Source organism: Apostichopus japonicus, chromosome 20 (genome assembly GCF_037975245.1).
Source record: "Apostichopus japonicus isolate 1M-3 chromosome 20, ASM3797524v1, whole genome shotgun sequence".
NCBI classification, from domain to species: Eukaryota; Metazoa; Echinodermata; class Holothuroidea; order Aspidochirotida; family Stichopodidae; genus Apostichopus; species Apostichopus japonicus.
The window spans coordinates 24,716,655-24,736,307 of record NC_092580.1 but is presented as its reverse complement, the minus strand read 5'-3'; the positions used below and the strand labels follow the sequence as shown (position 1 = coordinate 24,736,307).

Below are 19,653 nucleotides of genomic sequence, written 5' to 3'. Positions count from 1 at the left end.
TAGCTAGTGAAAACTTCTATCTAGACTTAGAGACCACATTACTTTTGTGATTTAGTGTGTAAGTCAATGGGGCTTTTAATGGGCGTATGCTACCTTAAGCAAAAATGCCAAATTTTTCATTTTAAGTGCTAGAAGTCCCAATTTTGGACCAAAGTAGTTGCTATGGTGTGTAAATATGGTTTTCAAGCAAACGTCTGAAAATTTCAAGCTTGGGTGATTTTTACGCATAAATTAGTATTACAGCCTTAAAGTACCACAAAGAGCATGTGCGTTTCTATACATGAGACTAGAACAACATTTTGAGCATTTCTGACCAGTTTTCCTCCCCAATAAACTATTGGGTCATTAAGCCTTGACCTACCAAGCTTCCGTAATTTTATTCCTTCCTTGACCCTGCTAAGTACTGTAGGTTCCAAATGCACGATATTCAAAATCCTTCAGAATCAGACCAAATGCTTACCGTGTGTGTGACGTGAACGACTAAGTTCAGTGAAATTTGACATCTGTGGGCACCTAAAGTACATGGTAACCATATTTTAGGTTATTTTTGCTAAAGTTGGAAGTACCTGGTGTTTGACTAAGGACAAATACTCAGTTTCAATGCATGAAATAATGTTGTTAGCTTAGGCCTCAGGTTCATAATGGCGCTACGTTAGTACCCTAGACCACGTCTACACCAGCTGTAGCACAATGTTGTATGAGGTCTGTATCCTAAGTGGAGTGGCTGCTGAGTGCTAAAACCTTGCACAGAGAATGTTTTGAGTCTTATTCAGCAAATAATCCACAAAGGTATGCATTTTCTGCTCCTGCATATGCGCATCAAGGGGTTTTTGAGCCTATTTTCACTATCATTAGTTTTCTGTTGTTTTGTCAATTTTCAGAGAAAGTTGATGTGCTAAGTCCTCAGCATTCACAGCTATATACTTTGAATGGGTGTGGTGTCATTGGACTCAACTGGTTAGATGAGGTAACAACAAATCCCAAACAACTCTGACAGCAGAAAGAGATATCCTGATGCTTCCATGGGAGATCTACTGTAGTAACTACAGTATAGGAACCAGTGCTCGCCACCAATGGAGAATAAGGTAATTTGACATTGTTGTTCTTTGCCGAGCAACAAATTTGAATGTTTTTCATGAAATATGCCCCCTTTCCACCTCTCTTCCCTTATAACTGTCTTTAATACATTGTAACAACCTATGCACAAACCTTTAAATGGACTGGATATGCTGTTGAGGTGAACAGTGTATCTAGATAGCATTTCAGTAATCGTTCCTTTTGACTACTGTACATACTGTTACAGTGTGTTTCAGTGTGTGGCCGTTGAGCGTGTCGTATAAAGAATATACAGTACTGATTTCGCTTAACTCCCGTTGAAAAAAAATCAACGATCGATAACAAAAGTTAAAAATCGATAAAAAAAGTTGAAATTCGGTTAATTTCGTTGACAAGATTTAGACTACTGCGGGCACGGTTGTCAACGAAGTTTCAACGAAATTTCCACGAAAGTTATCGCGATCAAAAACCGCAAAGGCAATTCTAGACATATCAAGGTTGTGACTTGCGTTGAATCCTTAGTGTAACTACAGCCGTTTTCAGACTCTACCAGAAGTTGCCGAGGAATATTACAAACGTTGCAAAAGTGTGATTGTATATAAGATGGAGTAAGTTCTGTACTAGGTGTTTGAAAAATGATTTGGCTAGGATAATAAAAACTAGTCTTGGTCGATCGTAGCAAGCACATTCTATGACTCTTAAGTTATAGGCTAGTATTAAACTAGGATAAGTTTAAGTTAACTCACCAAGGAACGCAGTGTCAGAAAAAACAAGAAAAAAATATCAACAATGAAACAGTCGTAGCTGGATATCAAAGAGATCTTTATTTCCAAAAAATTCCTGTGTTACTTGACGTACTACGGTACCGTTTACTACAGAACCGCACTCACTTTCAAACTTTTCTGAGAGCGCATTCCGCCCAAAAAATCTCCCCCGACTTCAATGCACGCAAAAAAAAACAAAAAAAAATTATTTTCCCCCTAACCCGTTACTGTAAGTTGCCCGCGAAAGCAGATGGACTGCCCTGGTAAGGTCGCAGCCTGGGTCTGGGCCACCTGTAGTATGCTGCTTACATGTGCATTCCCTACCCTGGATATCCCCACCACCAAACTTTTTTGAAAGGCTTAGTCCAATCATAAACTTGGCTTTGTCAAATTCACGCCTACCTTATGTTAATTAGCATAGTATTTATCTTCGTGGGGGGTTTAGCACCGCAGAACCTTCATGGCTGGCTGCCTCTAGAAGCAAACATTATTTTACCCCTACTGTTCGTAATGGAATGGATGTTATCTGTTACTTAGTTAATTGAAAACCAAATATTCATTCATATATATATAAGTAGAACAATCCAGCAGGGATAGAAAGTTTATCTTGAATGAACCAATCAAAAGTCGTGCTATTAATAAAACTTGAAAACACCTGGCCAGCAAGAGAGTTGCAAACAATTGTTTCCATGACTACTAAGAAAATAAAGCTGTGACTTGGGGCCCACGTTGGGTAGATTTCTGTGGAAAATGAATATATTTTCATTGCTTATTTGAGTATTGTATATTGGGAAGAGCTGATCAAACATTACTGGGGAGGGCTTTCAACTGGCCTGACGGCTTTCAACTGGCCTGACGGCATGTATAAGTTTATTTTAATGAGTAGGGGAGTTTTTATGAGTCTCCCGGTATGCGTCACATGAGAAGTAAATGTTTTGTTTTTCGGTTTTATCATCGTTTTTCAAGTGGAACAACTCATAAAATCATGTCAAATGAAAATAATATATATTTGAATATCCTTCCTTAGTTTTACTAATCAGGAATGCTTGATAAGGCATGCAATGCATCGTTCGAAAATGTAATTTTAAAGTAGAATTGAAAATGAACGACATAAAACAATATCTGTGAAGCGTGTGGAGCACAACTTTGAATATTCGTTGTGAAAGAAAACATAATGAAGGATGTTTACTGCGTAAATAAATTTCGCGGAACTGGTACAGAGAAATTACGTACTGCAGCTTACGTCAGAGAAGCTCATAAATGACACAGGTGGATAGAGCGCATCAAAATTCGGTTTAGGAAATCCCTATACAGCCGACAAAAGTCGATGTCTCCTTCCGTTTTCGAGTTATAAGCGATTTTGTGTTTTTGCGATATGGTTTTCAGTATATTTTCATTGAATAAGGGCGTTTTGTTGTGTGTGTTTAAATAAGGGTGTGACCTATCAGATATTTCGCTAACCGTTTCACCGTATCCCCTGCCGGTCGGTTAAACGTTTAAACGCCGTTTCCCGCCGTCCCCCTCCCCTTAGACCCCTCCCCCATTTCAGTCACCACTTCCAGATCCGTCGGCAAGTCAAATTTGACTTAAAATATGCACCAGATTGCATTTAAGGACGTTTCAAAACTAAAGAATTTCCAAAGGGGAGGGGGAGACCCCCTCCCCTTAGACCACTCCCCCATTTCAGTCACCACTTCCAGATCCGTCGGCAAATCAAATTTGACTTAAAGTATACACCAGATGGCATTTAAGGACGTTTCAAAACTAAAAATTTTCCAAAGGGGAGGGGGACAACCCCTCCCCTTAGACCCCTCCCCCATTTCAGTCACCACTTCCAGATCCGTCGGCAAATCAAATTCTCCACACCTCCCCAACAACAAAAACCCCTTCGCTACGCCCCTGGTCACATACATGATACAGTACCTTACATTTGATACAAAAGTTACTTCAAACAACAGCTTCCCAAAATTTGTGTCGCAATAGGTTAAGATTTAACCACGCTGCGCAGTACCATTCATAATTTGCATATTACACTCGGCGTCCAGATGGCGGGAGAATATAACATCATGTTCAATGTGTTGTGTCGTTCCCATGGTGCGATGAACTTGGGCAAGTTGCCAAGTTCGAATGTCAATGACCTACTTATGTTCTGTGACCAATGTCAGTTGGAATTATGTGTGTAAAAACTCGGGTTTTTCCATTTGTTATATATATAGAAGTTTTTCCGTAAGCGGAGCGAATTTTAGGGCGGCTCGTTGATTGTGAGGAAGCACTTATCTAAGCATCAATATTTGTGAAAAAATATCGTAAGTTTTTCAGTTTCATTCATTTTCTTTTATGTTTGCCGCAATCGCGCCCGCAATGCATGCACAGCATAATATCATGTGTGAAAAAATGGCTGTACACGTGCGGACCTAAGAGAGCAAACTGGCCTTGTGTTGTTAATGTTATGACGGTACTTTCTAGAACGGCCATTTGCGTCTTTTGGGGTCAACATATTTTCACACGGGGTTTTCACCATGCCATTGATCGATGTACACGGGTGATATGTCGCAAATATAAACTGAGAAAACGAATTGACGACACTATCATCATGAGCTCAAGACTATTGGCCTACTACTTTAGTTATATTAAACACATTATTCATGCCTAAAACATCGTTTTTTTTGTTTTTATAGATAGTTTGCAGTACATTACTAAGTTCTTTACATATTTTAAAATAATTTTCATGTTTAAAAGTAAACAAAATAGAAAAACTAAAAAGAGAAAACGCCTTTTCGAAAAATGGAAGCGTCCTCGCAGAATGGGCGGGGCATCTTTATTTTGCTTCAAGTTACATGTTTTCGCTCAGAAACAAAGTTTCATACTCCAACTCTAATAAAAAACCAAATTTACATCTCAAAAAAATAACTATTTTTCGTAATCTGCAAGTAAACCAAGTTTATATGTCCATTCATTGTTATTTAAATGGTTAAACAGCACTCATAATTTATCTGGAAGGGTGCCTCGTGGTACATAGCTTTGACTGCAACCTCTCTTACTTCCTGGCGAAGTTAAGACTTATGTCACTGTGTTTGGGGTTCACAGTTAGAAAACGTCCCCCGTCAGTTTCACTACATGTTTCTTTGAGTGTCACTACTCAGTAAGTACAGGAATGTTCTTGAGAAAATTCCTGCCTTCGAACGACTGTTCCAAAGTCTAATCAATACTAATAAACGAAGTTGCTCGTTTTCCGACGTTTCTCGTAACCACACATTGACCTTCTATTTCGTTTAAAAAAGAATTTCAACGTATCGTTGAAAATTCCACGAAGGAAATGACCGAAATAACCAATCGTTAAAATTCGTGGAATTTCGATAAAAATCGGGGAATTTCGATGACAAAACGTGGAAATTCGGTTATTTTCCTTTTAACGAATTTTAACGGGAGTTAAGCGAAATCAGTACTGTAGTAGGCGATCATTTATTTAGTAACAGACTTGGTTTATTATTGTACTTCAGTAGCCATATTCAATGGAGTGCACATACTCGTAGTGTGTAATATGAAGAGCAAGTACGGTAGCTCATATTGATCAGCTACATAAATGTACTTGTCGCATCTCCTTTCCTTTAGATTTTAAGTCATGTGACAACTTGGTGAATGTAAACAGCATGCAATACAATTTTACTCTATACGAGCATATATACTTATGTTCATTACGTTAAATGCACTAATGCTAAACTCAAGTAAAACAAATATAAAAAAAAAAGATAAACATAAGTTTTTATAGGGAGCCTAAAACAGCACCTTTAACAACTTTACTACAACTAAGTGGTATAATCTCCCAGATAGCTTGGGACACGCGTTACTCTACCTGAACGTGTCTGCTGTGGAAGTCTGTCTGAGTAATCTTTAACAGTGTGGGGCTTTGTGTGTGTGGTTCAGTTTGAGTAATTTCTTGCTCAACTGTTTCCAGTGGGTCGGGGTTGGGTGTGTAAGTCTCCTTTTTGTGTCGCAAGTGTTTCCTGTTTCTGCGATATTTACGCCTCTTTTCAGTCATAGCTTCATACGACCTGGGCGACACTTGGTTTTGGACAATTGCCTTTTGCCACTCTTGACGCTTGGATGGTGGCATAATCCTGACTGTGTCTCCGGTGTTAAGTGTTGGAAGTGAATGTGAGCCTTTATCATGATAGTAGGCTTGTCTTGCCTTGTTTGATTTAATCTGCTCTGTCACCTTTGTTGGCACAGCAGGTTTCAACAGTTTACTGCTAGTAGGAAGCAGTGTCTTTGCCCTACGACTAAACAAGCGTTGGGCTGGACTGGAGTCCATGTTTTGAGATGGAGTGTTTCTATAAGCTAAGATAGCTAGATATGGGTCTTTCCTTGCTTTTTTTGCTTTGGTGATTAGTGACTTTGCCATCTTGACTGCTTGTTCCGCCCTACCATTACTTTGGGGAAACCCTTGGGAAGATGTTGTTTGTCTTAATTCCTAATCCAGTGCAAATTGTTTGAACTCATAGGAGCTAAATTGGGGTCCATTATCAGACATGCAAACGTCTGGGATACCATGACGAGCAAATTGCCCTTTCAGTTTGTGTATCGCACTGTTGTAGGTGGTGTCCTGGAGAAAGTCAATTTCCCAAAAACCAGCAAAATAGTCGACTGTCACGACATAGTTACGGTCATGAACATGGAATAGGTCTACGCCAACTTTGGACCATGGTCTTCGCTCTATTGCATGTGGCATGAGTGGCTCTTTGGGCTGATTAGTTCCCACAGAAGCACACACGTCGCATGTTTGGATGTAGTCCTTCAGCTCGGCATTCATACCTGGCCAATACAGGCATTCACGAGCACAGCGAAGACATCCGTCTATTCCTAAGTGCGAAGAGTGAATTTTATCGAGCATTTCCCTCCTGAGTGTTTTAGGAACAACAACTCTTTCACCACGGATTACCACGCCATCCTGCACTGTTAACTCATCCCGACATTGGTAGTAGGGAGTCACACACTGTGGTAAGTAATTTTTAGACTGTGGCCACCCATTGTGAATGATGGTAATGAGTGTCTGCAGTGTACTATCAGATGTTGTGTGCGCTTGTATTGCCTGTTTTCTGGAATCAGTTATGGGTAGTTGATACACCATGTTCACTGATTCTACCTCTCTAGAGGTATGACCTTGAGGTTTTCCTGGAAGATACGCTCTACTGAGCGTGTCAGCCTGCTGCATCTGTTTGCCTGGCCTATAGCCTAATGTTACGTCATATATCTGGAGTGGCAGCAACATTCGTTGTAGGCGTTTTGGTGCCTTATACAACGGTTTGCAGACGATGCTTTCCAGTGGTTTGTGATCTGTTTGTACAGTCACTCTACGACCATATTGCATACGTGTATTGGTGAAATCTTTCCAACCCAAATATGACAGACAGGAGTTCTTTTTCTATTATCGCATATCGCGTTTCTATGACACTCAAGGCGCGACTAGCAAATGCAATTGGGTGACCGTCTTGCATTATTGTAGCACCCAGTCCGGACTCTGACGAGTCACTCTGCAAGTTAAGTTCCTTTACGGAGTCATAGTAGCTGAGCACTGGTTGTGAGGTGACTAGGCTCTTAATGTTATTGAAAGCCTTGTCATGAACTTCATGCCACGACCACTCTGTGTCCTTCAGCGTCAGTTTGCTCATCGGTTCGCATGCGTCACTTAGTATGGGTAGGAATTTGCTGAGATATGTTACAAAAGCAATGAATCTCCGAACTGCTTGCGCATCGGTGGGTTTTGGCATCTTAATGACTGCCTCAACCTTTCTTGGATCTGGTTTTAACCCTTGGCTAGTAATCAAATGACCCATGAAGGATACCTCATCTGTCCTAAACTTGACCTTATCTCTATTGCGTCGCAAGTTTTTCTCTCGACATCTATCCATGAGGTTTCTTACCTTCTGGTCGTGATCACGGATAGCTGCTTCTTTGGTGGGACCTTCCCCATAAACGATAACATCGTCTACAATACATTTTACACCAGGCAAACCCTCTAGGGCCTGATGCTGCCTACGCGGGAACTCTTCCGGCGCAGCATTTAGTCCAAATGGAAGCCAATAGCCATCGATACCTTCCAAAAGGGGTGTTAAACGTGGTCAAAAGTGAGCTCTCATTATCAAGCTTCACATGCCAAAACTCATGCTTAGCATCGAATACACTAAAGACCTGAGCCTTACTTAAATCTGGGAGTATATCCTCTAAGGTAGGCATCGGATAGTGGCTGCGCATGAGACTCTTGTTTAGGTCTCTGGGGTCGATACATATTCTCATTTTCCCCGGCTTTACCACAGTCACTAGACTGGAGACCTAGGGGGTTGGCTCTGAAACTGGCTTTTGATGTTTTGTTTCACAAGCCTATCTAATTCTGCTTTGAGGTTGTCTCGGATTGCCACCGGGAACCTACGGGGTGGATGAACTACAGGTACTGCATTGGGATCTAGCTGTAGTTTTTATTCCCCTTCTAGTTGACCTATGCCCTCAAAAACATCATTGTATTCCTGGTACAGGTTAACAACATTAGTAATTTGCCCCTCCTTCACAACTTTGACGTTTTTACCATCATTTGCATTCGTGCATCATTTGCATTGACGCCTAGTGGTTTGGCAATGTTTTCATGTCTAACTTCTATGAGACCCATCTGCTGGACCGCTTTGCTGCCCAGCGGAGGGATTGCAATATCATTGTCAACAATCACAAACTCAGCCCGGTTTTTCTTTCCATTTTTGGGGTTCACCAATTTTAGTTTGCATTTACCATTTGGCTTTGAGGTACTCCCATTGTACATTGATAATACCTGGCTAGTTTGCTTAATGTTATGCTTACCTAGTTTCTTCATAACTGAGCTTGGTAAGATGTTGCAGGTTGCCCCGCTATCAATTTGAAAGTGACTCTTACTTCATCTATACTCATGTCAGCGTAAATGTGACTTTGTTGCTTATAGTTAATATAGTTTATATTGTTCTCTGTCTTTGGAGGAGTGAGCAGGTTCACCGTATTGACGTCCTCGAAGTCGTCATCTGAGAGGGACTCGGAGGAACTGTCGCCAACGTTGGATGCACCTTCCGCTATAGCATTTACCCACGGTTTCCGTTTCATATTGCCCCTTTTGGGTCCACTCCGTTGGGATCCGCTCGCTGACGCTTTGCGTGTAGCTGTTCTGCATTGAGCTGCAAAATGGTTCTTCCTGTCGCATTTGGAACAGGTCTTTCCATATGCAGGACACTGGTACTTCCCAAAGACGTGTCTGTTCCCACAGTACTTGCATTTCTGAAGTCTGTCGTCTTGCCCACTTTGTCAGAGCGCGTGCACCTCTGTTTTCGTCTCTAGATGGTCCTTATCCTTTCTCTGGATAGTTTCGCCGACTGGCACATATCCTCGCATGATTTCAGGGTAAGTTTCTGTGCTCGTAGTAATCGCTCTCTGAGTGCCGAATTTGTGATACCACACACGATCCTATCCGGACAAGCGGGTCATGCAATGATTCAAAGTTACATGTTTGTGCCAGGACTTTGAGTTCAGTGATGTATCTGTCCAACTGCTCCCCTGGCTCCTGAAATCTTGTGAAGAATTTGTATCTTTCTACAGTTTCATTTTGCTTTGGGTTGCAGTGGGCATCAAAGAGTGTGAGGAGCTCTCCAATTTTCGGGCAAACATCGGCAGCGCCTGCAGCTGGTACCGGTTTTATAGTCTCATATATCTCACGTCCGGTAGTGCCCATAAGATAGAGGCACATTTTTCCTTTAACTTATCATCTTTGTCAGACATTGCCAGTTCTGCATGTAGCTTGAATTCTTCTTTCCAGTGTTGCCATCTGCTTGCCAGTTTGGGAGAAGCAAAATCAATCTTCTCTGGTGGGGGAACTTTATCCATACTGTTATTGTACCTCGCGATCCTTCTGGCAGAATTTATTTCAGGAATCGTCTGAATGTTAATTTTAATTCTCCAACGTGTACACGGTTTTGTATTGATTGTTTTCTTTTCTTATTTTCACCTCACCAGACTGTTGTTTCACAAGGCTTTACTACTGTATTATCACCGTGCTGCAGTGTGTTCCCCTTCGTTGCATTATGAACTAGTCGAACACAGTTATATCTTACTGTTATAGTTTAGCGTACAATCTGCAGTTCCTTTCTTTGCTTACCACATCACACTGCATTCTACGTTGCGTCTCGGATTACTGTACTGTTTTATCGCATAGTCCTATACATACGATACTGTGTATGCTATTCTAAAGTTGCATTTGCATAGCGGAATCTTACCGAATTGCTGACTAATTCACGGTGATTTTTGGGTGATCAGTCCTTAGAATCTCGCAAGAATGTTCCTCGAAATTATCTTAAGTTTACTTCTGACACCATGTTTCAGTTTGTGGTCGTCAAGCGTGTCGTAGTGTGTAATATGAAGAGCAAGTAGGGTAGCTCATATTGATCAGCTACATAAATGTACTGTACTTGTCACACAGTGAGGCTGTGGTTTACAAATCCTGATGATCCAGTTTTGGCAAAGAACACCTTCAATTCTTAGTAACTTAACAGTTGCACTGGAGTGACATGCAATATCAGTTTAACATATTCCAAACAGTTCAGGAATACATTGGGGTATGTCCTGTACAGTAGGTCAGTTTGGGAGGAATCAGCTGAGCTAATCAAAAGTAGTTTTCATCACTTTTCAGAGCCAGAGACGAAAAAACCCTCCCTGCTGACCCTTCTCTGGATGACGTTTCTGCAGGTACAGTAGGGCAAGCCAGACCAAGTGGACTGTGATCAGGGATACCAATACAACCTGCAGGAATCATAGATGCACCCAAATTGGTCAAGCTTATCAAAATTGGTGACTGGAAATGTTGTTGCAGACGTAGACCTGGTTACTGCTTACACAGTATTGCTCATATGTGTGTTTACACACTGCACCTTGCATACTGAAATCTCTGAAAATACATCTTTATAGACCTAAAATGATAATTGCATAGAATTTTGTTGTGGTTTATATTGTGATGACTAAAAAGTATCATATTGGTATTAAAAAAAAATTCATCTCTCACTTAAGGTGGCATACTCCTATTAGAGTCTATATCAGTCCGCTTTATTTTTCTCCTTCAAGAAAAGTGCCAAAAAGCAGCAGGGGAACATCTTTTGTGACCTGTTATCAATCATGACCTAGTTTTTTGTGGCTTGCATGTTGAAGAGCATGAATGGAAGTACATGTAGTGAGAAAATTGTGTCAAATGAGGCCATTTCAGACCCCTTTAAGGCCTCCCAGGAGCAGCATAGGAAAATTGTTTACCACTGAGTGAAGAGGTTTGTTTACAAGTGACAAAAACTTCCAGCTCGGATAGCAAAAAATCTACATGGTCATGATATGGAAAATTGATGGTGCCATAAAAGGCCAACTTGACAGCTATCCGGTGATGGGTAGCGTTTAGCTAGTGAAAACTTCTATCTAGACTTAGAGACCACATTACTTTTGTGATTTAGTGTGTAAGTCACTTTTAATGGGCGTATGCTACCTGAAGGATTCTTGCCAGGTTTGTTACTGTTTTTTTAAGCTTTTTAGATGGACAAGAGTTCACTCTTGTAGCTACATAGGGATTCCAAACACAACCTTTGATTCAAGTCCTACAATTCTTCCATATCAGAAAGACCTATAGGGTCGTCCCCACATCCATTGCTTGTCTCTCTGTGAGCCATCATAGCACTGTGATAGGCCCTTAATAGGGCTTGCAAATTAACTAACCTGTTTCCTGTAGATTCTGCAAACATGGTTTGTTGTGACTGAGTTGAAAATATCTCATGTCCTTTATCTGCTGGGTTAATTACTCTCTCATACTCTTCCTTGTCGAGCCTTCTATAAGCAGGTTTGCAAGAGGAATTAGTTGCCATATCTGTATCAGAAGAGCTAGGAATATCAACAGTGCAATTGGCATCAGCTTCAGCAGCTGTTCAAGCAGTAAAGCCAAACCTGTTACCTGGCTTGAAGGTCGTTGCATGCCTATCAAACATGCCTTTCCTTCTACCCATTCTTCTGAATACTAATCAGTTTTTATCCTTAAAATATACCAATTTTCCAGTGACCTATTCACTAGTTTTGTTTGTAAGCATTTATTGGAAGTCTAAGCAGTTGAATAGCTGCACATAGACTGATACAAGACAAGACTTACACTGAGAAACTAGTCAATATGATGGACTACAACTAGTTTGGAATGTTGTTTGAACAGCGCCCTCATTCTAGATCTGGTCACAGCTAGTACATAGCTCTCCTGAGTAGTTTTCGCAACAAAATCTGACAAAATACCTTTGAAGAGCAGTGCCAAAGTAACAAGTAACTTTTCTCTTTCATTTTAGGGCCAGAGTTTACTCGATACAGGAAGTGATCACATTTTCAGAGGGAAGAAGGCCAACTTGCGTCAAGTTTCCACCAGAGGGGGTAAGTAGCACCAACTGAGGGACTGTGCTTAAAACACATTCTGTGGACCCAAGCACAATTTAGACATGCAGTAGATGCCAGCCATGCTGATGGAATGACTTCTAATCACACTAGGGAATATGTCAACCATTGGGCTCTCACTTGTTTAAAGGTCAGTACTGTATTATTCATATAGACTGTACAACATGTGTGAGACACCATATGAAGATTCACACAATAGACAGAGATAAACAAATATGATATAAGTCATTACTTCTGAAACTATCATAAAAAGAGGTTTAAAGTGGATTTTAGAAATGTCAACTGTTACTTAAGCTGGCATACTCCTATTAGCTTCTATATCAATCCGCACCAAGTGTGCTTCTTCAGAAAAAGTGCCAAAAAGCAACAGGAGACATCTTTTTTGATATGTCATCAATCACTGGACTGGTTTATATTTTTAGTTCTACCATGTAGCTTGTACTCTCTCTCTCTCTGAGTTGTACTCTCCTCCTTCTGTATGCTCTGTCTCTCTTATATAGTCTATCATACTGTTGTTTCCTTTGCATCTGTTTCAGAGTCTGGATACATGGACTATTTGAGCTCACCTCTAATCCTGCAGCTTCCATCTTCCTGGCTATGGACTCTTCAGGCCCTTTATTTGTAATGTTTGTGGCACTGTGGTCCCTGTACTGACTGTTGCGTGAAATGTTTGTGCTATGTTTTGTATTGGAAACTCGAAAGCATTATTGACTACCTCTGCTTTTTGAGTGGAAGTCTGAAACTGAGTGGACCATAAACGTTTGCTGCAGGTGGGTGTCTCAGGTATTTCATTTACAGTACTGATTTCGCTTAACTCCTGTTGAAATTTGTTAAAAGGAAAATAAACAAATTTCTTCGTTTTTTATCGAAATTTGCAGATTTTTATCGAAATTCCACGAATTTTAACGATTGGTGATCTCAGTCATTTCCTACGTGGAATTTTCAACGATGCGTTGAAATTCTTTTTTAAACGAAATAGAAGTTCAATATGTGGTAAAGCGAAACGTCGGAAAACGCGTAACTTCGTTTATTAATATCAATTAGACTTTGGTACAGTCGTTTGAAAGCAAGAATATTTACAAAAGCATTCTCAGGCTTGCATGAGTAGTAACACTCAAAGAAACATGTAGTAAAACTGATGGGGGACGTTTTCTGACTGAACCCCAAACACAGTGACATAAGTCTTAACTTTGCCAGGCTATCTTGGAGGTTGCAGTACAAGCTATGTACCATGAGGCACCCTTCCAGATAAGTTGGAGTGCTGTTTAACCATTAAAATAATGAATGGACATAAATAAACTTGGTTTACTTGCAGATTGCGAAAAATAGTTATTCTTAAGAGATGTAAATTTGTTTTTTTATTAGAGTTGAAGTATGAAACTTTGTTTCCGAGCGAAAACATGTTACTTGAAGCAAAATAAAGATGCCCGCCCATTCTGCTAGGACGCTTCCATTTTTCAAAAATGCGTTTTCTCTTTTTATTTTTTTCTAGTTTGTTTAATATAGATTTGGCATGAGACATGTTAATCAGGTTAACTTTGATGGAATAATTTTATACCAAAAAGTGGAAAAACTTAACAGTTATTACTTTCATTTCGGATCATTTCCGAACAAGATAACACTCTAAGGGTGTGACCGTTTAAACGATTACAGTACTGATTTTGCTTAACTCCCGTTGAAAAAAAATCAACGATCGATAAAAAACGTTGAAAATCGATAAAAAAAGTTGAAAATCGGTTAAAAACGAATAATTTCGTTGACAAGATTTAGACTACTGCGGGCACGGGTTGTCAACGAAGTTTCAACGAAAATTCCACGAAAGTTATCGCGATCAAAAACCGCAAAGGCAATTCTAGACATATCAAGGTTGTGACTTGCGTTGAATCCTTAGTTTAACTACAGCCGTTTTCAGACTCTACCAGAAGTTGTAGAGGAATATTACAAATGTTACAAAAGTTTGATTGTAGATAGAGTAAGTTCTTTACTAGGTGTTTGAAAAATGATTTGGCTAGGATAATAAAAACTAATCTTGATCGATGGTAATAAGCACATTCTACGACTCTTAAGTTATAGGCTAGTATTAAACTAAGATAAGTTTAGGTTAGCTCACCAAGGAACGCAGCGTCAGAAAAACTAGAAATAAAAAAAAATATCCACAATGAAACAGTCGTAGCTGGATATCAAAGAGATCTTTATTTCCAATAAATTCCTGTGTTACTTGACGTACTACAGTACCGTTTACTACAGAACATCACTCACTAAACAAACTTTTCTGAGAGCGCATTCCGTACAAAAAATCTCCCCCAGCTTCAATGCACGCAAAAATAAAAAAACATCCTGTTATTTTCCCCCTAACCCGTTACTGTAAGTTGCCCGCGAATGCAGATGGACTGCCCTGGTATTTAGGTCGCAGCCTGGGTCTGGGCCACCTGCAGTTTGCTGCTAACATGTGTATTCCCTACCCTGGATATCCCCACCACCAAACTTTTTTTGAGAGGCTTAGTCCAATCATAAACCTGGCTTTGTCAAATTCACGCCTACCATCTGTTAATTAGCATAGTATTTATCTGAACCTTTGGCTGGCTGCCTCTAGAAGCAAACATTATTTTACCCCTACTGTTCGTAATGGAATGGATGTTACCTGAAAACCAAATATTTATTCATATTATAAGTAGAACAATCCAGCAGGGATAGAAAGTTTATCTTGAATGAACCAATCAGAAGTCGTGCTATTAATAAAACTTGAAACACCTGGCCAGCAAGAGAGTTGCAAACAATTGTATCCATGACTACTAAGAAAATAAAGCAGTGACTTGGGGCCCACGTTGGGTAGAAATCTGTGGAAAATGAATATATTTTCATTGCTTATTTGAGTATTGTACATTGGGAAGAGCTGATCAAACATTAGTAGGGAGGGCTTTCAACTAGCCTGACGGCTTTCAACTGGCCTGACGGCATGTACATTTAATTTAATGAGAAGGGGGAGTTTTTATGAGTCTCCCGGTATGCGTCACATGAGAAGTGAATGTTTTTGTTTTTCGGTTTTATCATCGTCTTTCAAGTGGAACAGCTCATAAAATCATATCAAATGAAAATAATACATATTTGAATATCCTTCCTTAGTTTTACTAATCAGGAATGTTTAATAAAGCATGCAATGCATCGTTCGAAAAAGGTAATTTTAAAGTAGAATTGAAAATGAACGACATAAAACAATATCTGTGAAGCGTGTGGAGCACAACTTTGAATATTCGTTGTGAAAGAAAACATAGCGAACGATGCTTATTGCGTACAGTAAATAAATTTCGCGGAACTGGTATAGAATAATTACGTACTGCAGCTTACGTCAGAGATGCTCATAAATGACAGAGGTGGATAGAGCGCATCAAAATTCGGTTTAGGAAATCCCTTTACAGCCGACAAAAGTCGATATCTCCTTCCGTTTTCGAGTTATAAGCGATTTTGTGTTTTTGCGATATGGTTTTTAGTATATTTTCATTCAATAAGGTCGTTTTTGTGTGTGTTTAAGTAAGGGTGTGTGACCCAACAGATATTTCGCTAACCGTTTCACCGTATCGCCTGCCGGTCGGTTTAACGTTTAAACGCCGTTTCCCGATCGCGGTTTTTTCCGACGCACGGTCACTCGACTTTTAATGAAAATAGGACATAATGAGTACAATAATTAAGGTTTTTTTTCCCCAGCAGGTAGCAATTCAGGCAACAAGACACTCGATCAATGTATGTTAATTACTAATTAGGCCCAATAATATTGCGAACCTTTCGTGTAATAATTGCTGAAAAGAATAACACACATGATCAGTATTCGTGGTGTTCAGAAGTTCAGATCACTGAATTTATATCACTCGGCCTTCGGCAACATCGTAACTTTTGAAGAAAAAAACAATATATTTGTCTATCTATCACAAGATTTTTAACAAAAACTCGCCTAAATTAGTAAACTTACCCACCTTTCCTGCTTACTTATTAAAAGTCATGTTAAGAAAACAAATAACGCACGCACGTGTTGTGCGATGGGTTGTAAAAATCAAGTTGAAACTGGTTTGAGCAGCCTCCGATTTCATTTTCTTTCTCTTGTGTCACATACATGATACAGTACCTTACATTTGATACAAAAGTTAATTCAACAACAGCCAAAATTTGTGTCGCAATAGGTTAAGTTTTAATCGCACTGCGCAGTACCATTCATAATTTGCATATAACATCAATAAAAAAACAGAAAAACGATGTTTTAGGCATGAATAATGTGTTCAATATAACTATAGTAGTAGGCCAATAGTCACAAGCTCATGATAGTGTCGTCAATTCGTTTTCTCAGATTATATTTGCGACATATATCACCCGTGTACACCGAGCAATGGCATGGTGAAATCCCGTGTGAAAATATGTCGACGCCAAAAGACGCAAATGGTCGTTCTAGAAAGTATCGTAATAACATTAACAACACAAGGCCAGTTGGCTCTCTCAGGTCCGCATGTATACAGCCATTTTTTCCACACATGGTATTATACTGTGCATGCATTGCGGGCGGGATTGCGGCAAACATAAAAGAATATGAATGAAAATGATAAACCGATATTTTTCACAAATATTGATGCTTAGATAAGTGCTTCCTCACAATCAACGAGCCGCCCCAAAATTCGCTCCGCTTACGTAAAACTTCTATATATATATATAACACGTGGAAAAAATTTGAGTTTTTACACACATAATTCCCACTGACATTGGTCATAGAACATAAGTAGGCCATTGACATTTGAACTTGCCCAAGTTCATCGCACCATGGGAACGACACAACACATTGAACATGATGTTACATTCTTCCGCCATCTGGACGCTGAGTGTAAATTTTGGTGTAATATGCAAATTATGAATGGTAATGCACTGCGCGGTTAAAATTTAACCTATTGCGACACCAATTTTGGGAAGCTTTTGTTGAAGAAACTTTTGTATCAAATGTAAAGTACTGTATCATGTATGTGACACAAGAAAAAGAAAATGAAATTGGAGGCTGCTACAACCCATCGCAAAACATGTGCGTGCGTAATTTGTTTTCTAAACATGACTTTTAATGAGTAAGCAGGAAAGGTGAGTAAGATTGCTAAGTTAGGCGAGTTTTTGTTTAAAATCTTGTGATAGATAGACAAATATATTGTTTCTTTTCTTCAAAAGTTACGATGTTGCCGAAGGCCGAGTTATATAAATTCAGTGATCTGAACTTCTGAAGACCACGATATACTGATCAGGTGTGTTATTCTTTTCATCAATTATTACACGTAATGTTCGCAATATTATTGGGCCTAATTAGTAATTAACATACATTGATCGTCGTCTTGTTGCCTGAATTGCTACTTTTTTGAAAAAAAAAACCCTAAATTATTGTACTCATAATGTCCTATTTTCATTAAAAGTTGAGTGACATTACGTCGAGAAAGCCGCAATCGGGAAACATCGCTTAAAAGTTTAACCTACTGGCAGGTTATACGGTTAAATGGTTAGTGAAATATCTGTTAGGTCACACCCTTATAACACACACAAAAAAACGACTTTATTGAATGAAAATATACTGAAAACCATATCGCCACAAAATCGCCTATAACTCGAAAACGGAAGGAGATATCGACTTTTGTCAGCTGTGTGGGGATTTCCTAAACCGAATTGTGATGCGCTCTATCCACCTGTGTCATTTATGAGCTTCTCTGATGTAAGCTGCAGTACGTAATTTCTCTATACCAGTTCCGCAACATTTATTTACGCAGTAAACATTGTTCATTATGTTTTCTTTCACAACGAATATTCAAAGTTGTGCTCCACACGCTTCACAGATATTGTTTTATGTCGTTCATTTTCAATTCTAGTTTAAAATTACATTTTCGAACGATGCATTGCATGCCTTGTCAAACATTCCTGATTAGTAAAACTAAGGAAAGATATTTGATTGATATGATTTTATGAGCTGTTCCACTTGAAAAATGATGATAAAATCGAAAAACAAAACATTTACTTCTCATGTGACGCATACCCGGAGACTCATAAAAACCCCCTTCTCATTAAAATAAATTTACATGCCGTCAGGCCAGTTGAAAGCCCTCCCCAGTAATGTTTGATCAGCTCTTCCCAATATACAATACTCAAATAAGCAATGAAAATATATTCATTTTCCACAGGTTTCTCCCCAACTTGGGCCCAAGCCACTGTTTTATTTTCTTAGTAGTCATGGAAACAATTGTTTGCAACTCTTTTGCTGGCCAGGTGTTTTCAAGTTTTATTAATAGCACAACTTCTGATTGGTTTATTCAAGATAAACTTTCTATCCCTGCTGGATTGTGCTACTTATATATATGAACGAATATTTGGTTTTCAATTAACTTAGTTACAGGTAACATCCATTCCATTATGAACAGTAGGGGCAAAATAATGTTTGCTTCTAGAGTAAGCCAGCCAAAGGTTCTGCAGTGCTATACCCCCCACGAAGATAAATACTATGCTAATTAACAGATGGTAGGCGTGAATTTGACAAATCCATGTTTATGATTGGACTAGGCCTCTCAAAAAAGTTTGGTCGCTGGGGATATCCAGGGTAGGGAATGCACATGTAAGCAGCATACTGTAGGTGGCCCAGACCCAGGCTGCGACCTTAATTACCAGGGCAGTCCATCTGCATTCGCGGGCAACTTACAGTAGCTTGGTTAGGGGGAAAGTAACAGGATGTTTTTTATTTTGCATTGAAGCCGGGGGGAGATTTTTTGGTTTAAAAGTGAGTGCGGTAAACGGTACTGTAGTACGTTCTTGTTTTTCTGACGCTGCGTTCATTGGTGAGTTACTTAAACTTATCTTAGTTTAATACTAGCCTATAACTTAAGTACTTGTTACGATCGACCAAGACCAGTTTTTATTATCCTAGCCAAATAATTTTTCAAACACCTAGTACAGAACTTACTCTGTCTTATATACAATCAAACTTTTGCAACGTTTGTAATATTCCTCGGCCACTTCTGGTATAGTCTGAAAACGGCTGTAGTTACACTAAGGATTCAACGTAGGTCACAACCTTGATATGTCTAGAATTGCCTTTGCGGTTGTTGATCGCGATAACTTTCGTGGAAATTTCGTTGAAACTATGTTGACAACCGTGCCCGCAGTAGTCTAAATCTTAATGAAATTATTTGTTTATTATCGATTTTCAACTTTTTTTATCGATTTTCAACTTTTTTTATAGATCGTTGATTTTTTTTCAATGGGAGTTAAGCGAAATCAGTACTGTAGTTGTGTGCTGTCAGTGTGGGATATTAGCAGGGATCTCTTTGTAGCATTTGGCATGAATGGAAATGTGTACTTCCTGCCCCTC

The 19,653-nt window shown here is 39.4% G+C and overlaps 1 protein-coding gene across 12 annotated transcripts in view; it reads left to right on the top strand.

The window, feature by feature from the left end:
* Positions 1–374: 374 nt before the first annotated feature.
* The window catches only part of LOC139960849 (protein SSUH2 homolog), a 45,795-nt gene continuing 26,516 nt past the window's right edge, over positions 375–19,653 (top strand). For 5 of the 12 annotated variants that reach the window (XM_071959472.1, XM_071959479.1, XM_071959478.1 and 2 more), the window contains exons 1-6: positions 375–525; positions 882–1,085; positions 10,516–10,571; positions 12,185–12,266; positions 12,824–13,057; positions 17,478–17,551. The gene's annotated coding sequence lies outside the window, so the exon portion shown is untranslated. Of the gene's footprint in view, positions 526–662; positions 790–881; positions 1,086–10,515; positions 10,572–12,184; positions 12,418–12,823; positions 13,071–17,477; positions 17,552–19,653 lie in introns of those variants that run through there. The other 7 variants (XM_071959474.1, XM_071959470.1, XM_071959469.1 and 4 more) reach the window with 6 other exon arrangements.